We start from the raw sequence: 21,389 nt of genomic DNA, 5'->3' as shown, positions 1-21,389 counted from the left end.
TGAGGGCAGCTCGAACTATATTGCATGGAAGGACAGAATGGAGGTAGTTTTGGATGATAATGGGCTGAAGGAGTTCATAGGTGCTGAGGTCCCAAAGCCTACTGATACTGTGCAGGTTGATGCTTGACAAAAGAAGACAGCAAACTGTTGAAGGATTCTGTTGGAGGGCGTGAAGGATCACATTGTGTCCAGCCTGCATGGTAAGGATTCTCCATACTTGATGTGGAAAGTGTTGACATATCTATTCCAAAGCAAGAGCGATTAGAGGAAGCTGGTGCTCGAGGATAAACTCAGAAACATCAAATGTGAGAAGGGAGACAAAATTCCCAAGTATCTCACGAAGTTCACTCAGTGTCGGGATGAGCTGGGAAGTGTGGGGGTAACTGTCGATGATGAGGACTTGGTGAGCTTGGCTCTCCTTGGTCTTCTGAAGAGTTGGCATTCCTATCAGGACTCTGTCAATGGTCAGGAGAAATTTCCAGGATGGGAAAGACTTTGGTCAGATCTTGTGCAGGAGGAGATCATGTGGAATACCAGGGATGGATCTTCATCAAAGGGAACTGATGAAGAAAAATTACGCTTTGGCTGCCAAAGCAAAGAAGGGGAAGAACAAGAAAGCTTCTCAGTCCAGTGTGAAAGGCAAGAAGTAGGACATTTCCAAGGTGAAGTGCTTTCACTGTCACCAGCACGGACATTATGCCACTAATTGTCCGCAGAGGAAGAAGAACAAGCAAGCTGCTGGATCTACATCAGGAGAGGCTCTAGCCTCACAATTTGAGCTTGATTTTTCATTGATCGCATGCTTGGTTTCAAGTTTGATGGGATCGGTGTGGTTCTTAGATAGTGGTGTGCCTTTTCACATGACAGGAGATCGAGATTTGTTTTCTGATCTGGAGGACAAAGATCTTGGAGTGCACATCGAGATGGGCGATGATGGTAGATATAGTGCGACCAGTATCGGTACCATTTCCTTTGAAAGGGAGTCTGGTAAACCCTTCGTATTGAAGGAAGTGATGCATGTTCCAGGATTGAAGAAGAATCTTATCTCTGTGGTGATGTTAGAAGACAAGGGATATGATGTTGTTTTCAGTGAGGGAAAGGCTTTCCTGCGTAGTAAGACAACTAGAGAAACCCAGAAGATAGGGGTTCGAGTGAGGAACCTTTATCAGTTGCATGTAGATGGTTGCGCAGCAATGGCATGCAAGGCAGAAGGATTGGTGAGCCAGGATGATGGTGAGCTGTGGCACAAGAGATTGGGTCACCTTCACCATGGAGCCTTGAAGATACTGCAGCAGATCACTACAGGGCTTCCTAAAGGCACTCTTGCGCAGTCAAATCAGTGCAAGGGGTGTACTTTGGGAAAGTTTGTGAAAGCCACCTTTCACGAGAAGGATAGTCATGCCACGACGATCCTTGAGAGAGTTCACACAGACATGTGTGGACCTTTCTCAGTAGCTTCGATAGCAAAACACAGGTATTATGTGATTTTTGTTGATGATTTCTCTCGTAAGTGTTGGATCTTCTTCATGCAGAAGAAGAGCGAGACATACTCAAAGTTATGTGAGTTCAAAGCACTGGTCGAGAAGGAGTCGGGGAAGAAGGTGAAGGCTCTTAGGAGCGATAATGGTGGTGAATACATCTCTGGTGAGTTCAAGGATTTCTACAGTGCAGAGGGGATTTGAAGAGAGCTCATAGCTCCCCATAACCCACAATAGAACGGGGTTGTTGAGCGGAAGAATAGAATGATCATGGGTGCTGCACGGGTGATGTTGCATGATTAAGGCCTACCCCTTCACTTGTGGGCAAAAGCATGCAATATTGCAGTATATGTGCAGAACTGTTGTCCTCACAGGATACTTGGCATGAGTACACCCAAGGAGGCTTATTCTGGTAAGAAGCCTGATCTTTCTCATTTGAGGATTTTTGGTGCTAGCGTTTACATGCATGTGACGAAGGATGCCAAGAAGAAGTTGGAGCCGACCGCAGAGGTTGGGATATTTGTGGGGTACACTGATACGCCCCACAACTATTGTGTGTATTTTCCAAACAGTGGTAAGACTGTTGTGCAATGGGATATAAAATTTCAGGAGGAGAAATCCATGAAGTGTTCGCTTGAGAGGGAGCCACACTTGCATGTAGATGAGGAGTTATTAGTTCCTAAAGATGAGCTTCAGGACATGGATCAACCACAGGACAAAGTTCATGGAGTGGAAGAGACCACTCATGCAGTGCCAACCATCAGAGGGCGAAAGTGCTTGACAGAAGCTGAGCAACTGGCTCAAGATGTAGAGAAAGTTGTAGGACCACCTACAGCCCAACGCAGGTAGAGATAGTCACCTAATCGGTACACTGGATACATGGCTCTTGTGAGAAAATGTGTTGTAACTTAGCCATCCTCTTTCGAGGAAGTTGTCGAGGATCCTGCATGGGTAGACGCCATGGTGGAAAAGTATGATTCGATTGTCAAAAATAGTGCATGGGAGATTGTTCCTAGACCGGAAGGGAAATCAGTGGTGGGTTCGAGATGGATCTACAAAGTTAAGCAGGTAGCTAACGGGAGTGTGGAGAAGTACAAGGCAATATTTGTTGCCCGAGGCTTTTCACAGATAGAGGGGATCAATTATGAGGAGACCTTTGCACCTATCGCAAGGTATTCTTCCATACAGACGATTCTTGCTCTCTCAACGCAGATGGGGTGGCACATTCATTAGATGGATGTGAAGACTGCATTCCTCAATGGAGTCATTGAGGAGGAGGTGTACATAGAACAGCCCGAAGGTTTCAAGATCTTCAGTAGCGAGTTGCATGTGTGCAGGCTCAAGAGAGCGCTATATGGGTTGAAACAAGCACCACGTGCTTGGTACACACAGGTAGACAACCATTTCACCGGACTTGGATTCTCCAAGAGCAAGGCGGATCCTAACCTATACCAGATTGTGGTGGAGGGTAAGTTGCTTATCATTGTACTTTATGTAGATGATTTGATTCTAATGGGTGATGAGCTGTTGATACTTTCATGCAAGGACGATCTTGCTAAGGAGTTTGAGATGAAGGACTTGGGCCTCCTTCATTATTTCCTGGGATTGGAAATTTGGCAGCATAGTGATGGACTATTTGTTTCTCAGGGTAAGTATGCTTGGGAGATTCTAGAGAAGTTCAACATGCATGGCTGCAAGCCTGTTGATACTCCTCTTCCTGGAGGTTGGAGGAAGGAGGATGCCACTTCAGTAGAAGAAGTGGATGCCACTGTTTATCAACAGTTGGTGCGGTCGCTAATGTATCTGGTCAATACATGACCTGATATATGCTATTCTGTTAACCAACTTTCACAAGCTATGGTTAAGCCAGCCAAGCTCTTCTGGAAGGCAGGCAAGCATGTATTGCGTTATTTGAGAGGCACATCGGGATATGGATTATGGTACAAACAGGAGGATGAGGTGAATCTATGTGGCTTCACGGATGCAGATTGGGCAGGGAGCCCAATGGACAAAAAGAGCACATCAGGAGGGGTCTTCAGTATTGGGTCGACAACAGTTTCTTGGTATAGTAGGAAGCAGAGATCCATGGCACTCAGTTCAACAGAGGTTGAGTATATGGCAGCAAGTTTGGCTGCATGCAAGGCTATATGGATGAGGAAGATTCTGGTCGGTTTATTCAGTTCTTACTTAGAGCCTGCTGTGATTTACTGTGATAACCAGAGTTGCATTAAAATCTCGGCTAATCCTATATTTCATCATAGATCTAAGCACGTTGACATCAGGTACCATCATATCAAAGATTGTGCATAGCGGAGAATCATGTTACTTTCATACATTCCAACGGAGGATCAGGATGTTGATATCTTGACGAAGGTGCTCACCAGGAGCAAATTCAAATACCACCGAGGTAGGATAGGGGTTGCTAATAATCCATATCTTACTGAGAGGGAGTGTTGAGAATGCAACAATATGATGGAGCTTAGTGGAAAGAAGTTGCCTTCACTAAGTGGGCCCACAGGCTATTTTTGGCGCAAAGTCTATTTTTAGACTATGTCTATTTTTAGACATATGGATCATGGTCTATGAGTTGCAGTATGTTATTTGTGGATGATTGGTCATGTTGGTAAAAATAGATGGACTTCTATTTTTAGACATATGGGCAGGTTTCTATTTTTAGACTGCCAGGCTAAAAATAGAACAGTCGAATATTATTGTCTCATAATAATATTTGGACTATAAACTTTATCTTATCCTCTTGGAGCACTTCAGTTTGAGCTACAGATGTGGCACATGCAGCTGTCAGAAGGAAATACACTTTCTTTGTGGGTCAGTTGAGCTATTGCATGCAGGACTTCAGTTAGAACTCAAGCAGTTGAGTTTGGTGGAGTTGGATGTGGAGTTGATGGAGTTGTGTTCAGTTTGACTTGGTTAAACTAGTTGTATTTAGTCTAATTGCAAATAGACTAGTGATGAGTTGTGTGAATCAATTTTTAAACTAATTCACTAATTATTAACTCATAAAGCAACTAAAGAATACATCATTTAACTCAGTTGCATGTCAGTGCATGTACAGTTCAGTGGAGACAGGTGTTAGAGGTTGAGATTGCTATCAGTTGTGACTATAGTTGTGCATGAGATCTTGCACAATCAATGGATTGAGTATTCCCATGAGGATTGCGCAGTATATGCCCAGTGAAATAGCCTGTGCTCATGTGATTTTCACTTGGTATTGTGCAATAGAGGCAGGCAAAGCAGCAGAGGAGATTTGAACCTGTGACTTGTTCGGATCTGAGCTAGTTTTGTGTGTAACAAGTGGAGATAGTACTGAGTACTTGTGAGGAGTATTGTACTATGTATTGTTACATGTTCTCAATCATTAATATATATATAGTGTTGGGTTTTCAGCTGTAAGCTTTCCCCGGGGTTACATACTGTGTTAATGTGTGCATGCGATTGATGTTTCATTGTTTTTGATGCTGCTAAATTGATGATCAACATAGAGGAGATTATGTATTATGCGTGTATTCCGCAATAGTGTATAATCAGGATAATCTCTCTGAATAAGTGTCATATTATTCAAAATTTCTACAGATCTTGTTGATCAGATTGTTTGGAACAATCGAATTTCGTAATCATGTCTGTTGTAACTTCTCTTTGCTCTATGTGTATTTAAATGAAAATTGAGATCAAAGAGAGAGGAGGATAATGGGGGAATAATAACATAGGATAGGAAGAGGAGATATAATGGATAGATTTAACTTTTCACTTGGGACCTCAATTGTAATTTCAAGATACAGAATGTTATTCTAAAGGACACATCGTGTTGTAAATGACATTTGGCGTTGATGAGTAATATATAACTTGCGTTGTTGTTCATTCAGATATTCTGAAGTAGCTAAGTAGTATCTGCTGGTGGTTAGGGCCCGGCCTCTAGTGGATTGTTGGCTTATTAGGGCATGACCCAGGTTCCGAAGAGTTATTAGCCAAAAGAATCCTAGAACTACTAGCCCTTTCGGCAACAGTCTGCGGAGCGCGGACTGAGGTCTCACCCGAAGTAGCAAGGGAGGGTACTAGAACCAGGTTTCCACACCCTTGGGATGTCTTGATGTGGTCTGGAGGGTTCGCGCACCATTCTGTGGCCTCACGCCACTCTGCTTCTATGTAGATCCGAAACAAGGCAAATCCTTACTACTTATTAATACTGAGTTTGTTATAGATCATATCTACTTCTTACAATCTTTAAGCAAACATTTAATAGAGATAACCAATGTGCGCACCCAGAAATGTTATAGATTTGCATAAACTCAGAACATAAGCATAAGTGCACAGATCAAACAGATATATAAGCCAGAAATTAACCAGATCCACAATATTTCAGAATCAACACAGTATTTCAGAATCAACTTATCTTTATTCAACTCTTTCACCAATACAACCAGATCTGCCCTGCGCACTCAGCTGCATGGGTTCACGCACATAGTTGCAGACTCTCCTGGGCATCTGTGCACATAGCTACAGAGCCTCTATCTATCTACCAACACCCTTGACTCAGACTTACAGATGCTTCAAGGCTTCTTTCTTCATAAACCCATTATAGTCGAGATCCAAAATACATACCAAAACTGACTTCTAACCATAGAGCCTTGCTCCATCTATACATTCCCATGGTCCACAGACCATGGGCAGGCTGACTTACTTCTTATTATTTTACATTATCTTTGGGCGGACAACTCTTTGACTTGACTTCTTACAATTTGTGCTCCGCGCACTTCGCAGAGTCTTTACCATACTCTTTACCCCAAATTTGTAGCTTTGAGCCTCAAAACCATTACGCAGGGCCTTCACTACCCAACAGTCCCCCAACACAATCATCATGACTCGTCATGAGTCACTCAACTATTGCGATAATCTTCACACAGAGGTTGGTTAGCAACTGTTATGCTTCACTTGTACTTGCGGCAAACTCTTCCGCCATCCATTGTAGCTGTTTGACGCAGGCCGCCGACACATCAGTCTCTATTTCAATTGCTTCACCGTGTGCATATTTTTCCTACATATGTGCCACCTTGCGCTGAATGGCAGTGGAAACTATGAATGCCCCATCAAGCCATGGCTAGAGATGTTCTTTAAGCACAGCTTCCTTCTGTCGAGTCGCGTCGACCTGTGCCTGGAGAGCCTGGGCCTCCCTCATTCTGGCCAGTCATTATGTGATGGTGACTATTTGTACAGTTCCCCAGACATTGTCATATGCCTGTTGTAACTCTCGCACTTCTATTTCCACTTGATATAGCATTGCGTTGCCTTGTAGAGATTTGAGCGTCAATAGGGACTGATCCAACAATCTTGAGCAATCTTGGACCGCACGCTTTATGACTTCCAACTGTGCTTGAATTTCACCGCGGCACTGCTCTTGAACTTCTGGGGGGTGTGGGTGGTTGTGCCTGCAGTCTTAGCTCTGCGATTTTCAAATTTAATTCCCACTGAACCTTCAGGACCTCCTCTTAAGCCGTACAAAATCTGGCATCCATGGAATGGATCTTTTCCCTTATTGGAAGTTCCGTTGGGATAACCAACTCTGGTAGTTTGTTGCAAGCTGCCACCACAGCCTATTCCATTTCCTACTGGTGGGCGACCAAGTCATCACGCTGTAGGCTGATCTGCTCTAGACTTGTCTTATGCTCCATTAAGAGTTGGAGTGTGTAGCCTTCCCTGGCACGCAGCTCAGTGGTTACACCATCCTACAGTTGGTAGAGGGTTTCGTGAGGTAGAGCGATCAAATTGAGCCCCCATCTTCGTATGTCACCCTTAGCTTCAGTTAAGACAACACCTACTAGCAACACTAAAGTGTTCATTGTGTGATTATGCACCATCTGCTCAGCCGCGGTAGTATCATCTGCTAGGTTTGGTACCATCCCTCCCGAGGGTCATACCTGTAATGCCCGAAGTTGTGCTCTAAGGTCCCCCAACATAGTTGTCTGCTCTATCACTAGCTTCTCCCATGCATTGGCAGTGACATTGCACATTGGTTCGCTGTTGTCAAGAAATTTTTTCTCCAAATTCTTAGTTGTTTTGGACTTCTTACATGCCTGTGGCGATTCCTTACTACGCAGCCTTTTTCCTTGGGTTGTTATCGTTGTAAGGTCGGTGCGTTCCTATATCTCTTATTCATTCTACCTATCTTGTCCTAAGGAAATTTTTTGATCCTACGGGGTGTCTTCGACAATTACTTCCTGGGTCGCCTGCTACAGCGAAGCGGGCTTTTGACCCTGACATGTCCTTTCTACTAGTTTATTAAGTCGCTACTTGATTTCCTTCTTCCGCTATTGTGCTACCATCTCGTGTAATGCGGCTCTGTATGGGGCATGCCATGCCACCAATACTTTGTAAATTGCATCATCTGTGGTAATGAAGGGGAGCTTGACCCATGTTCTCTTGGGATCCTTTTGTGCCCGGATATAGAGGTTGTGCAGGTTTGCTTTGAACTCGACCATGCCTTGGAAATTGTTGCAGACTATCGAGGACATCTGCGGTCTACGAGTGATCCATATACAAATACTCGCTTCCATGAATATCTAGAACACCTTGATCTCCCGAGCCCTTGTGGAATCCTTTGTAGCCTAGAGCGAGGTAAACCGCACCGCTTCAGGTAGGTTGTGCTCAATGTTGGGAAACTGGCTACCCTGCGACAATTCACCTACAACCAGAAGGATTGATAGTAGCAAACATGCATAATGGAAAGTCTTACCTTTCTCTTGTGCTTTCGTACAATTTGTTAGAAATTTGTCGCATAAGAACTATGCCCAGTTGAATTGGACTCCTTCGGCACACTGCTCCACAACCACAATAACAGGGGCTGGCACCTCATCGGTGTGGCATTTCCTCATGAGTTTACTGGCTAGTAGCTAGGTGGCAACTCGCACCTCACGGTTGTTGATTCTCGCTATTACATACCCATGCTTTCCCTTTTCCAACTTATATTTGGTCTTCATTGTTTCTGCAAGGCCCACATCGCTACTGGTTCTGGCTATGTCTATGGGGTCATTCACTTTAACTCGCAGGTGTGTAATTCGGTTTACTAAATCGCTGTGATTGGAATTGGTTCTTCCAACCAGAGATACCCATCATGTATCAGACATAGAAACTGTCAGATCACAAATATGGTGATGGTCACATGGTGATAGTGGGGTATCCACCTTATATTGAGTAAACCTGCCTTTTCCACACTTAGTAACCATTTCCGCAGTAATAACTTTTTTGTGGCCAATTGGGGGAACTTGTCGCTATCTGCTAGATCCCAATCTTCGAACTTGATACTTGGTACTCGGCCCAGTGGCAAACCCTCAAACCTTATCTCATCTGGAAGAAGTGGGGTTTGTAGCATACTCTTTGTAGCATCCAGGTCCTTTAGTATTTTGGTCGTCCCATTCCATGGAGAGACATATGGGGGTAATGAAGGTATTTGGAATGCATCTTCTTCTTCCTCATTTTGTGCTTCAATCTGGGCGATCAAGGCTTGCAAATCTCCGTCGAACTAGATGGGTTCAATGGTGATAGCCTTGACCTTTTTGGCTGCTGACATTTTACTAAATCTCGGTGACACCCTGACTAGCCCCATTGTCTGCTTGTTTTTCCAGGGTTGCGGTGTGTCTGGGGACTTTGGAACCTTGGGGGACGCAGTCACTTCATCTGGCTCTTCCTGGGTGGGATGCAGTTCTTCTGCGAATCATGCCCAGGTTCTTGCCATGGAACTCATGGGAGTCTCATAGCAAGGTGTTCGCTGATTGTCACTGCTTTAGATCTCACCGTTCCTAGCGTTGTCCAGAGGGTGTTATAGAAGCGTGCAGATTTGAATAAATTCTTTCCCTCCACTTCCCAGTCATTAATATCTTCTAGGCGGCATATCTTTTCGTATCCATCTCGGAACTTCTGTCTTGATGACCCTGCTGCCCGCTCCTCTCTGCCATAGGTGGAACTTCATGTGAGGAATAGTGGCGTTAACAATCACCTACCAACCTCTCCACGTGGCAGTGCAACCCTTTTGGTGCAACCATGATCATGCTATTCGACTGGCCCTACATAGAACCTTGTTCCCGCGCCGACCTTCCGCAGACTTGTTTATAGTCTCACGCCCTCTTTCAATTGTGGGGGGCATTGAGACTGTGCTTTCCACAGCTAGTCAAGTGGTCGCACCCCCGGTGTGATGTCTCAGCTTTCCTGCTAGCCTGGGCTGTGAGCACCTTTCAAGTGCCTCTATAGCCACTATCTCTTTGTGCGCTATTGTGTGGGGTGTATCCTCCCGTAGGTGCGGGCGCAGCCATGATAGCAGGGTCGAGGATTGTTCTGGTTCTATGGGAAACCTGACTGGGCCTAATTCCCTTGTGTATAGACTCGCGCAGCCTCTGTAATCATCACTACTTTTCATCCTACTGATTTCCTCTAGAGCGCATTTCTTTCTTAGCCACGCCAATGGTTCATTGATTTCACGAGACTTGCTACTACCTTGCTCATTTTGAGCTCCCTCCTATCTTATAGTTAACAATCTCATCTTCACCTCCTTTCGAGTATAGGCCCATCGAACTCGTGGTATCTACAACTTCCCAGTGGGTCATTTTACTGAGCGGACGTTGTGTTTGCTTCCCCCTATTCCCCTCCTGACTTTGTCCTGGGCCACTGTCAAACTAGATTGTAGGTTGGGTATCTACACAACATACACCTAAAGCCTATGCTTTTGATGGATGCTTACCCCATTTGGACCTCCAACCTATACGCCCACCTACCTTCAACATCTGTGCCACTTTTGCCAAATCTTCGGGCATGTACTTCCTTTATGATCAATTGTCACGCACAGTGCCACCATGGGGGCATCCTATGACTTTCATCTTAGATTTGTCATTTTGTATTAGTCGACTAGCTCCTCCACCTTCGTGGCATCCTCATTAGCTGGCCACTCCCTGGTCTTTATCATTACACATTGTATTGATCTAACCATCCTATTACAATTTAGTGTCGTTACTCATGCAATCGGTTATGCCATCGATCAATCTCTTCATCTGAGTCTGACATGCAAGAACTGTCACGGTTCCATGAGATTCTTCCATCCGTTGTCAGATTCACTCGGTCTTGATCTTGCACTGTGATCTAGTAGATACAATCCAGTTCATCGTCACTGTCCTCGTCGTGCACTGGCTCTATATAGCGCGCTCCTTTGGCTGGGTCCAGCAGAACCACTATGCGGAGAGATTTTTTTTCGAATATCATTTTTCATTTCTTTAGGTTGATGACTCCATTCATATCCATTGCCCAATCTATCCCTAACAATGTAGGATATGGGTTACTGTCATCCACAATTTCTATGACCTCAAAATCAGTTTGTGTGCTTGCACCATTGATGTCTACTGTAACTCCTTGTAGTCTTCCCATAGGCAAGATCTTCTGTTGGTTCGCCATCCATAATTGGATAGGAGAACATTGTAGTGCGGGCCTACCCATGCACTCCCAGGTCTGTTTAGGTAAGAAATTTTCATCTGACCCTAAGTCCATAACGACCTGTTCCATCTCATAGTCCCCAATCTGGGCAGTCAACCACATTTCCCACCTAGTGTGCAATGCATGCTTGCCTAGATTCTCGACCATTCGAGGTTCATTTGATCCTCCGCACCTAGTTATCAACTCTTGCAATCCCTTCACCATTTTAGTATCCCATAGTAGCTTCATGCATGTCTCTAAGAAGGTAGTTAGCATAGAATTATCCCTCTCCGACTCCATTTTGTCCTTGTTGCCCGAAGTAAAAGCTTCGGTGAATCTCTTCTTAGCTTCCATAAATGTTTCCTTCGCGCACTCCAAATCAAATTCTGGTTGTTTTGTAGGGGCCTTATGGACCCATGTATCCTCCTCTGGTTGCTTCCCCTTATCCTCTCCTATAGTTTCACCACTTCTGAGCATCATATTCACGTTAAGGTCTTCTTTACGCGGTTCAGCCTTCATCATTTAGACATTCTGAGTGGGAGTAGTCGGAAGAAACCCTTTCTCCCGCATCTGATCAATTAGCATGTGACAATTGACTGATTCATGGTCAAATTAGTAGAATATGGGCAACAAGCTCTGATCAATTTCATGCAGTCACGCGCGTAGTGCCTCGATCCTCCACAATTATAGCAGATTAATTGTCCCCACCTGCATCTCAGTCCCATTCCCCCTCGGCCCTGTCTATGTGCCTGGAATCCTCCTCGTGCTATTGCTGCAGCGGGATCCTACCCATGCACCTCCATTTGCATCCTGTAAGCAGGTATTCGATCCATCAACAACTCATAAATTCAGCAATTTCTTTCATCATGGCCCACCATCCTACAAAAGTTGCAAAATAACTGTTGGGGGGGGGGGGGTTGTCTTAGGTTCTATAATATATGACAGTTGTTCGTAGCATACTTTCCTCCCACCTGATAGATTGTGCAGGAGAGTGCAGCCACCATCCTTGGCCCTGCTGGTACCTGTGGTCGCAATGGTATTGGTCCCCCCATTGCCACATAGTTCACAAAGACCAGACAGTGATCCTTATCATGGCCCTAGCCCTTAAATTTGATACACCACACCTCTTCATGCACTTCTGACCAAGGTGCCTGTCCTTGTTTCAAACTTTGCATCTCTAAACATAGTTTTTGTATTTGCGCGTGGATTTGCTGAACTCCCAACCTCGGATCCTATATTGGGGTTTCATGCAACCTCATTGCTGTCTCTAATGCTTCAGCTTGGGTTGAGATCTTTTGCTGTGATAACATCGTCCTTAGATGTAATGTCAAAGATGCGACAAACCACGTGCAGTGCTGCACATCCATCAATGTCATGTTAGCCTCGTGGATTGTGCTTTTCAATCTCTGATCCAAATACCACAAGGTTTCACTAGGTAACATTGCAATTTCTTCGAACCCAGTGACCGACTGTGTTTCTGATTTAGGCTGACTAAATTCCTTATTCAATGCATCCTGGATCGTTGTTATTCCCACATTCAGGTGATCGCTCAAGTATATACCATGTCAACGCACAGTCCTGCGGTGCGCTAACCAAAGAAGCCTTCTTGATGTTCTCATCTATTACTCCTTGCGCTTCCCACACAGCCTTTACCAGGAACCAGAACTGCTCTGGTTCCTCATTTCCTACACCCCTAAGTATTGGCAACTTGATCGCACCTACCATCCCAACCCTCAGTGGTGGCGATGGGGTAAGTGAAGATGGGTTTGATGCAGGTGAAGGAGATGGTGGCATGGATGGTGTTGGTATCAGTGGAATGCACTAATTTATCAGTCAGACTGCACTTCTTGGATAGAACCCTACATGTTCTTCCTTGCTTTCTCGTGAAATAGAAATCATAGGACTATTCTCTAGTTCTTCAGTTCCTCGGTAGCCTCTTCCACTCCGTGTTATGCCTGACATTAATGAATGCACATAATTTGTTTTTCACACAAAAACATTTTAATCCAAGTATTCAACGATTTGATATACTTACCCTGTAGTCCTTAGAGAAAGTGCCTTTCTGCTTCACTATGACTCACAGTTGTGTCTATTGCGAACTCAGTGATAAACCCTCCTATTATCTGATCCAACCAGTGATCCACTGTGCATGTGATTTTATCTTCAGATGCTTCTAGCCTGTGCATCAATTCTAGATTCCATAGAATGGGTTGATTTAGTATGCACCTTTCCATGCTGTCAGCTAGCCTTGGGATCCACTCATACAACTCTGTCGAGAATGACGCAAAGAAAATCTCGTGGATATCGATGTATATATAACGATCCAACCACCTTTCTTTTGATACCTATGGATTTCTGTTTTCCTGAACCACGAACTTGTGAAGCTTCTAATCCAACCAATTTTCAAGCTCTTTCTTTGTAGGGTTCCAGTGTCCTAACATCAGACATCCCTTAGGCAGATCCCAGTCCCAACAACAGAACCATTTGTTGGCTTATTGGAGCCTGACCCAAGTTTGGAAGAGTTATTAGCCAAAGAAATCCTATAGCTACCGGCCCTTTCGGCAATATTCCATAGAGCGCGGACTCAGGTCTCACCCAAGGTAGTAAGGGAGGGTGCTAGAACAAGGTTTTCGCACCATTGGGATGTCTTGATGTGGTCTAGAGGGTTCACGCATCGTTTTGTGGCCTCGCGCCACTCTACTTCCACATAGATCCATAACAAGGCAAATCCTTACTACTTATTAATATTGAGTTTGGTACAGATCAGATCTACTTCTTACAGTCTTTAAGCAAACATTTAATAGAGATAACCAATGCACGCACTCAAAAATGTTATAGATTTGCATAAACTCAGAACATAAGCATAAGCACACATATTAAACAGATATATAAGCCAGAAATTAACTAGATCCACAATATCTCAGAATCAACACAATATTTCAGAATCAACTTATCTTTATTCAACTCTTTCGCAAATACAACCAAATCTACCTTGCGCACTCAACTACAGGGGTTTGTGCACACAACTACGGACTCTACTAGGCCTCTGTGCACACCACTATAGAGCCTCTATCTATCTACCAACACCCTTGAATCAGACTTATAGATGCTTCAAGACTTCTTTCTTCATAAACCCATTACAGTCGAGATCCAAAATACATACCAAAATTGACTTCTAACCATAGAGCCTTGCTCTATTTATACATTCCTAGTTCGACTTACTTCTTATTATTTTACATTATTTTCGACTAGACAACCCTTTGACTTGACTTCTTACAATTCATGCTCCGTGCACTTCGCGGAGTCTTTACCAAACTCTTTACCCCAAATTTGTGGCTTTGAGCCCCGAAACCATTACGCGGGGCCTTCGCTACCCAACATGGATCTTACTATTGTTCCTTGTTTTATACTTTTCTGTTTCCTGCAAGTTTATTTTGCTTTACAGCTTTGCAGTTGATTTACTTTTGTTAATTCAGATTTCTGGTATTCATTTCAATAATGTGAAATTCTAATTGGTTTTATTTATGCATACTGTGGATTGAATTATTTATCAGTTAAGGAATCATTTCTTGTTAATTAGGACACAGTGTGATTAGTATACATCTGGCTGAAAGAGCTCAATCGCTGCTACAGTGCTCTCGGTTGATGTTATTCCCATTTGAATTGCTTGCTTAAGATTGGATTATGGTTTTGCTTGAGATTAAGTCCCAATGCTTAGATGTATTACTTCCCTTAAAGTTACAGCTTTAGATGTATGATTGCATCTGTTTACTCTTGTATTGAATTTAATAGATTATTTTAAAGCATTACTCTCTGGATTTATAGCTCGCACATATTGTATACACTCTTGGAATAAAAAGACTTACCCAGGTTGATAATTAATGTGAGGTAATTAGGAGATTTAAAAGACACCTTTTAGCACCCAAAACTACTCAGCTTAGTTGCGTGTGGAATGTCATAAGGTAACTGCTGAAGAAGAAGACAAAGATCCGCGGAAAATTGACATTCGAGAGATTGAAGGCCACCACGAGGTTCAGGGACCACAGATTGAGAACCCTGACATAATTGCGTCGGTGAAGACTAAGAAGGTGAATATTGGTACAGAGGTGGAACCTAAAATTGTTAATATTGGAGACTATTGGGATGGCCCAATGGTGGATAAGGTCACTGAATTACTCTGTGAATATCAAGACTTATTCTTGACCAATTTTACAGATTTGAAGGGAATAATCGAAGATTTAGGGGTAATGAAGATCACGTTAAAACCCAATACGAAGCTAGTTAAGCAAAGGTTGTATTGCTTAAATCTAAAATACAAGGAGAAGGTTCACATAGAACTAGACAAGATGCTCGTGGTAGGCATCATTGAGCCTGTGGAGGAATCTGATTGGGTAAGCTCAATGGTGGTACAAGAGAAGAAGTAGATGGAAGAAATAAGAATATGCGTGGATCTCAAAAAGTTGAACAACGCGTGTGTACATGATCCATTCCCAATTTCGTTCACAGATGAGGTGTTGGAAAATGTAGGTGGTTAGGAAGCATATTCTTTCACTGATGGGTTCTCAGGGTACCACCAAATCAAAATTGCACTGGAGGATAGGAGCAAGACAACCTTCATGACTGAGTGGGGTTTCTTTCAATATACTGTCATGCCATTTTGATTGAAGAATGCTCCTGCTATCTTTTTGCACGTAGTTGTTGCGACATTCAGGGAATATATTCATAAGTTCTTAGAGATCTATTTTGACAAATGGACTGTATTTGGGCTGGTTAGGTCACTTGTAGCAAACCTGCGCTTGATGTTGGATACATGCCGAAGATACAAAATCATGCTCAACCTCAAGAAGTGTACGTTTCTCGTTCCTTTTGGGAACCTGTTGGGGCATGTGGTTTGTAGACAAGGGCTAATGGTAGACACCACAAAAGTCACGGTGATTCTAAATCTGGAAGCACCATGGAGTGCGAAACAGCTGCGTGCTACTCTGTGGCTTACGGGGTACTACAGGAAGTTCATCAAAAGCTATGCCCAGATCATTGTGCCAATGGAAAATATGTTGAAAAAGGATGTCACATTTTGTTGGAACAATGACCGTAAGAAAAGCCTAGATGTATTGAAAGAAAATATGGTTACTGCATTGATTCTGGTCTTCCCGAACTGGAAGAAAGAGTTTCATGTCCATGTTGATGCATCGAGTATAGCGCTGGAGGTAGTACTAACATAGGATGGTGGAGAAGGCTTGGGTGACCCTATCACGTTCATGAGTCACAGATTATCTAAAGCAGAAAAGAGTTATTCCACCATTGAACACGAGTGATTGGCTATGGTATATGTGCTCCAGAAGTATCGACACTACTTTCTAGGAGGTCACTTTAAGATGTATACAAATCATTTCGCGCTGAAGTACTTGGTCAATAAGCCTGTGTTGGGGGGGTGCATATGTAGATGGCTTTTATTGTTCCAAGAATATGATTTTGAAGTTGTTGTGAAGCCTGGACGATTGAATGCGGGACCAGATCACCTGTCACGCATTGAGACAGGAGAGGAACCTACTAGTCTGGAGGAAGGATTACCCGATGCGTAGCTCTCTGTTATGCATGTAGCGGATGGAAATTTTGAAAATATAATTCACTTTCTCATGACTAGAACTACGCCGAAACGGTACTTTGTCCAGCAGAAGAAGGAACTAGTGATGCGCGCGACATATTTCTCTGTCATTGCGGGTCACCTATATAATATGGGGAATGATGAGATACTGTGAAGGTATGTACCTGAGTTTGAATGAAGCAATATCCTCGCGGATGCTCATGGGGGCGCTGCAGAAGGACATTATGCAGGGAGAGAAAACCATGTAGAAGATTCACCAAGCAAGGTTGTGGTGGCTGACCCTTCATCAGGATTCAAAACCACATTGCAAGGCCTGTGATGTATGTCAAAGAATAGGTAAACCATGACGGAGGGATGTTATGCCTTTGAATCTGCAAATGACATTGCAACCCTTTGAAAAGTGGGCAATCGACTTTGTAGGAACTATCAAACCTCAAGGAAGGATAGATGCAAGATATATTATCACTGCAACAGATTACTTGACTCGTTGGGTAGAAGCACAACCGATAAAGGATTGCACGACCGTGATGGCTGCAAAGTTTCTGTTTGAACACGTATTGATGCGATTCGGATTTCCGAAGATCTTGATGAGCAATCACGGTACACATTTCCTAAATGAGACAATCATTGCATTGATGGAATAATTTAAGGTGTATCATTAGAAAAGCACACCATATCACCCGCAGGCTAATGGGATAGTAGAAGCATTCAACAAAGTACAGGAGACTGAACTGACCAAAGTATGTAACCCACAGTGAAGTGATTGGGACCTAGACGTACCTGCGGTATTATGCGGTTATAGGACGACATCCAAGAAACTGACAGGACAGACCCTTTTAGGCTTATCTATGGAGTGGAAGTTGAGTTAGAAATAATTAATTCCTACTTGTCTACGGTTGTAACTCTCTATTTGAGGAGTTTGTTCCTACATAATAGGAATTAGCTAGAATATAGTTTCTCCTAGTGTAGTGTGTGGTTGAGAGAATCTCTCAACCACACTACTGTACGTCTAATATAGAATTCCTATCTTGAGACTATTGATTGTATAAATATGTGTGTAATTTCCTCATTCAAATATAATAGAATATATTTTTGAGTGTCTGCAATTTTATCTTGGTATCAGAGCGTAAACTACAATGCGAGTGAAGTAAATATAGTAGACCACCACAATATAATACTGCCTGAACAGAGTCAACTTCATCAGATTCACCGCTGCTTTGCCATCAGTATGCGCAGCTTGCCGCAGATTCTTTATAGACCAGACAATGGGGAACAAGACAGCACACCAACAGATCACGTCAACTAACAGAAACATCTGCTTCCAGGCAAGCCAATCCTTGGCATACGGCCCGGTCTCATCGATCACCACAGTTGCAATGTTGGCTAAAACTTGCAAGGGAATGAAAACCATGAGAACTTTCTTCTCCTTGCCTTGCAAATAGGGTTTCAAGAAGGACCAGCCAGTGCCAATTAAAACAATTAGTGTAAAAAGCATAATTCCCTTCAAAAAACTGAAAATATAAAACAGAACATCCCATCCATGGGTTGTTCCGGTCCTCTTAATGAAAGACTTGTCCTCTGCCTCACAGATGAGATTAAAGGCTTTCAGGCAGACGAGTGCGGCCATAAATACATGGATCTGGTAGGCCGTCAGGCGGTTTCTAACAACCACGTAGATCCAAACCCCAGCCAGCACAATATATATCAAAAACAGCATAAAATAGAGCTTCGGCAGAAGGGTTTCACCGGCTGAAAGATAATCCCTGGTGCTATCACCGAATCCCTCGAGATTATACATAACAGTCTTTACATCCATTGAAACCACAACATTGGGGATACAATTGACAAAGACCAGAGTATACTGATTTGCCTCGAAACCTTGGAAGGTTTTGTTATAGGAAGTCAAATTATCCAAATCCTTGAATGTAAAGAGGTGTACGATGAGCTTACTCTCGAGTACACAGTGGATTTCACCGTGCTCCAGATCTCAGGGATGAATTTCCACAACCATTGCTCCTCCTCAGCTCCAACCTTCAAAAACACGTCCGATGCTCAAGAGGAGGCTACATCCCAGACGTTGAAGTTGGAAGATGACTTTGAGTTGTAAGACAGAAGGGGATATACTGGATCCCTTGGGTTTATGGATTAGGTATCAGATGATTTTTTTTTAACTTTGCAATATATTGATTAACTGTCATAATTTAAGTGACAGTAGTATGACCAATTATTGTCACAATTTTGAGTGTGTGTTGGAACTGGTCATTCCAACAATAAACAGATTTGCAGGAAATGGTGAAAACATGATAGTGAAAACGACATCATTAGAGCTACATCAGAGATTGGAGATGATCAAGATCGTGTTGCAGATTTTGATGGAAAGTAGCGAGCATGAGGCAGAATGCTTGAGAACAGTGACTAGCCTTGATACTGTAGGGGAAGTGGCATTGTTTCCAGGGGAGTAGATACTGAAACACAACAGAGGAATGGACCGTGGAGTCCTGGATTATTTTTCTTGAAGGGAAAATTGTGTTCTCTTCGTATGGTTGTGTGCCTATGTCTGGATCATTAGTGTTTGAATGCACTGCATTGAGTCTAGTTGAAAAGTCGTCAGTCTGTTTCTTTATCAGTAGACCCCTCACAGGTATCATTGGTGAAAAATGGTTGCTGGTATGTTTGGAAAATAATCATCTATGGGCAAAGATAGAGAAATTAAATTTGAAGAGTTTATGTTGTATTTTCTTGGAATCATGTTTAAATATTATTAAGCCTTATTGAGACTAGCTAACTTAATGTAGGCAAAGCTTTTCTGTTATAATTTGCAACTCTAACGAATGACAGGTTAAGCATGGAGTTCCAAGAAGTTGTTTGAACAGACAAGGATGCCCAAGATGTGAACAATGAACAGATGAGGCGAAGCAGCAGCAACAACGTTTATGGTGGACAACAAAATAGATGTTTGTTTGAATTAGTGTGGTTTGTGGAATAGACTCCCTAGCATGTTATAAGCAAGTCCAGTTGTTGTAATAGTCATTGTATGTACCCAGAAACTCCAAAATGTGGAATCAAATGTAAGATTTTTTAAAGGCATCTGAAAGTTTGTGGTGATCTTAAAACCACTTTGTAATGGTTTATGGTCAGCCTGAAACAATCTTTTGTCATTGTAAAGTGAGGGTTGGTGGTGAGCCAGAAACCATCTATAGAGTCTTTGTGGCTAAAGTGCTTGCCTTTGTGGCAGAATCGCCTCTGTGGCTTGAGGTGCCTTTGTGGCCGCATGTACATGAGAGCTTTGTGATCAATTGAGCAGGTGGACTGTAGAACACCTGCCTCAGACTCAGATGATTTTTTAATTTTCTGAGTAGAAGGGGATCCCCGAGAATCCTTATCTTCATTTGACGATTTACGAGGGGAGGAAAATAGTGTTTTGGGAGGTTCTGTACATGAAATTCGCCTGATGGTGGTGGATTTGACTATCATGACAAGTAGTCATTAAGGGGGGGAGTTAGAAATAATTAATTCCTACTTGTCTATGGTTGTAACTCTTTATTTGAGGAGTTTGTTCCTACATAATAGGAATTAGCTAGAATATAGTTTCTCCTAGTTTAGTGTGTGGTTGAGAGAATCTCTCAACCACACTACTGTACGTCTAAGATAGAATTCCTATCTTGAGACTATTGATTGTATAAATATGTGTGTAATTTCCTCATTCAAATATAATAGAATATATTTTTGAGTGTCTGCAATTTTATCTATTTGTAATGCCTATGGAATACATCATGCCTAGTCTATGCATAGCAGCGCTCACAGGTATGATGGATCGCGGAGCCTTGGAGGAGAGGCTCGCATAGTTGGAGGAGCTCGAGGAAGAATGATTTTTGGTTATATTTCACCAGCAGGTCCAAAAGCAATGCGAAAAGGCTTGCCATGATTGACATATTAAGTTGGTTGGTACCATATGTTATTAAGGAGATCAAATATGGTGGCGCAGTGCAGTTGGTAAATTTAAATGGAAAAATCTTCCCAGGAAAAGTCAATGGCAATCTTTTGAAGGCATACACGGGTGGCCCGACCATCTGACTAGCTGACAGAAGCATAGTCTTGGCGTGTTAGGCAGCTAGAAGGAAGCACGGGACTGTAAACTACTCTGCTAGGAGGTGTGTGATGTTAGAAATACATGCAGTAGCGAAGTGCCATAGGGCCCACGACAACTTGAGGGTAGCTATGTTGCCATACAGGTTAGCTGGAAAGTGACCATTACAATCACTATTCATGATGTGATGCTTGGTTTGAGACCAAATGGAGTGGGCGACAGGAATTTAAGGCGAACTTGATGGGCAAAATTCTTGAAAATCTGTCGCCAAGTGAGCATTAATGGACGAAATGTGGGGGGACGGTTGAATTCAAATTCAAAAGGTGTTATAAATTGCAAAAGGCTATCCAGCAAACAATACTTGGCAATTTGAGAACTGAGCTATTACGTGCCAAGACATTCATGAACCCAAACTTTTTCAATCTATTGAAGGTGACTTCGTTGTTTGAGAACTTACCCAAACCATTGAGAGAATTGTGGAATAGCACTATGGTTGCACCTAAAGAAGCCATGGATACCGAAGCAATGACTGCTGAGGAGGCCACGTAGGCCATGACGGTAGGAGAAGCCCTAGAAAGTGTCGAGATAGTCACAAAAATTCCTAAATCGCCGTGCACGCTGAGACCTAAGAAAGATAAGCAACATATGGTACTGGTGCATGTGTCCCCTAGGAATCCGTTAAGGACTACCCTTACCATCGAAGAAAAGGGGAAGGCGATCAATTTGGAAGCTGATGAGGAGGAATACTTTGAAG

The 21,389-nt window shown here is 43.1% G+C and overlaps 1 pseudogene; it reads right to left on the bottom strand.

Moving 5' to 3' along the window:
• Window positions 1-16,665: 16,665 nt before the first annotated feature.
• Window positions 16,666-21,189, bottom strand: LOC149143090 (protein CANDIDATE G PROTEIN-COUPLED RECEPTOR 7 pseudogene; annotated as a pseudogene).
• Window positions 21,190-21,389: the final 200 nt, after the last annotated feature.

The sequence above is a fragment of the Pinus tabuliformis genome, chromosome X (assembly GCF_031772625.1).
Source record: "Pinus tabuliformis cultivar Carrire ecotype Pingquan chromosome X, CPIR1, whole genome shotgun sequence".
In the NCBI taxonomy this organism is placed as follows: Eukaryota; Viridiplantae; Streptophyta; class Pinopsida; order Pinales; family Pinaceae; genus Pinus; species Pinus tabuliformis.
Note: the sequence above shows the minus strand (reverse complement) of the source record. Positions and strands in the feature narration are given on the sequence as shown.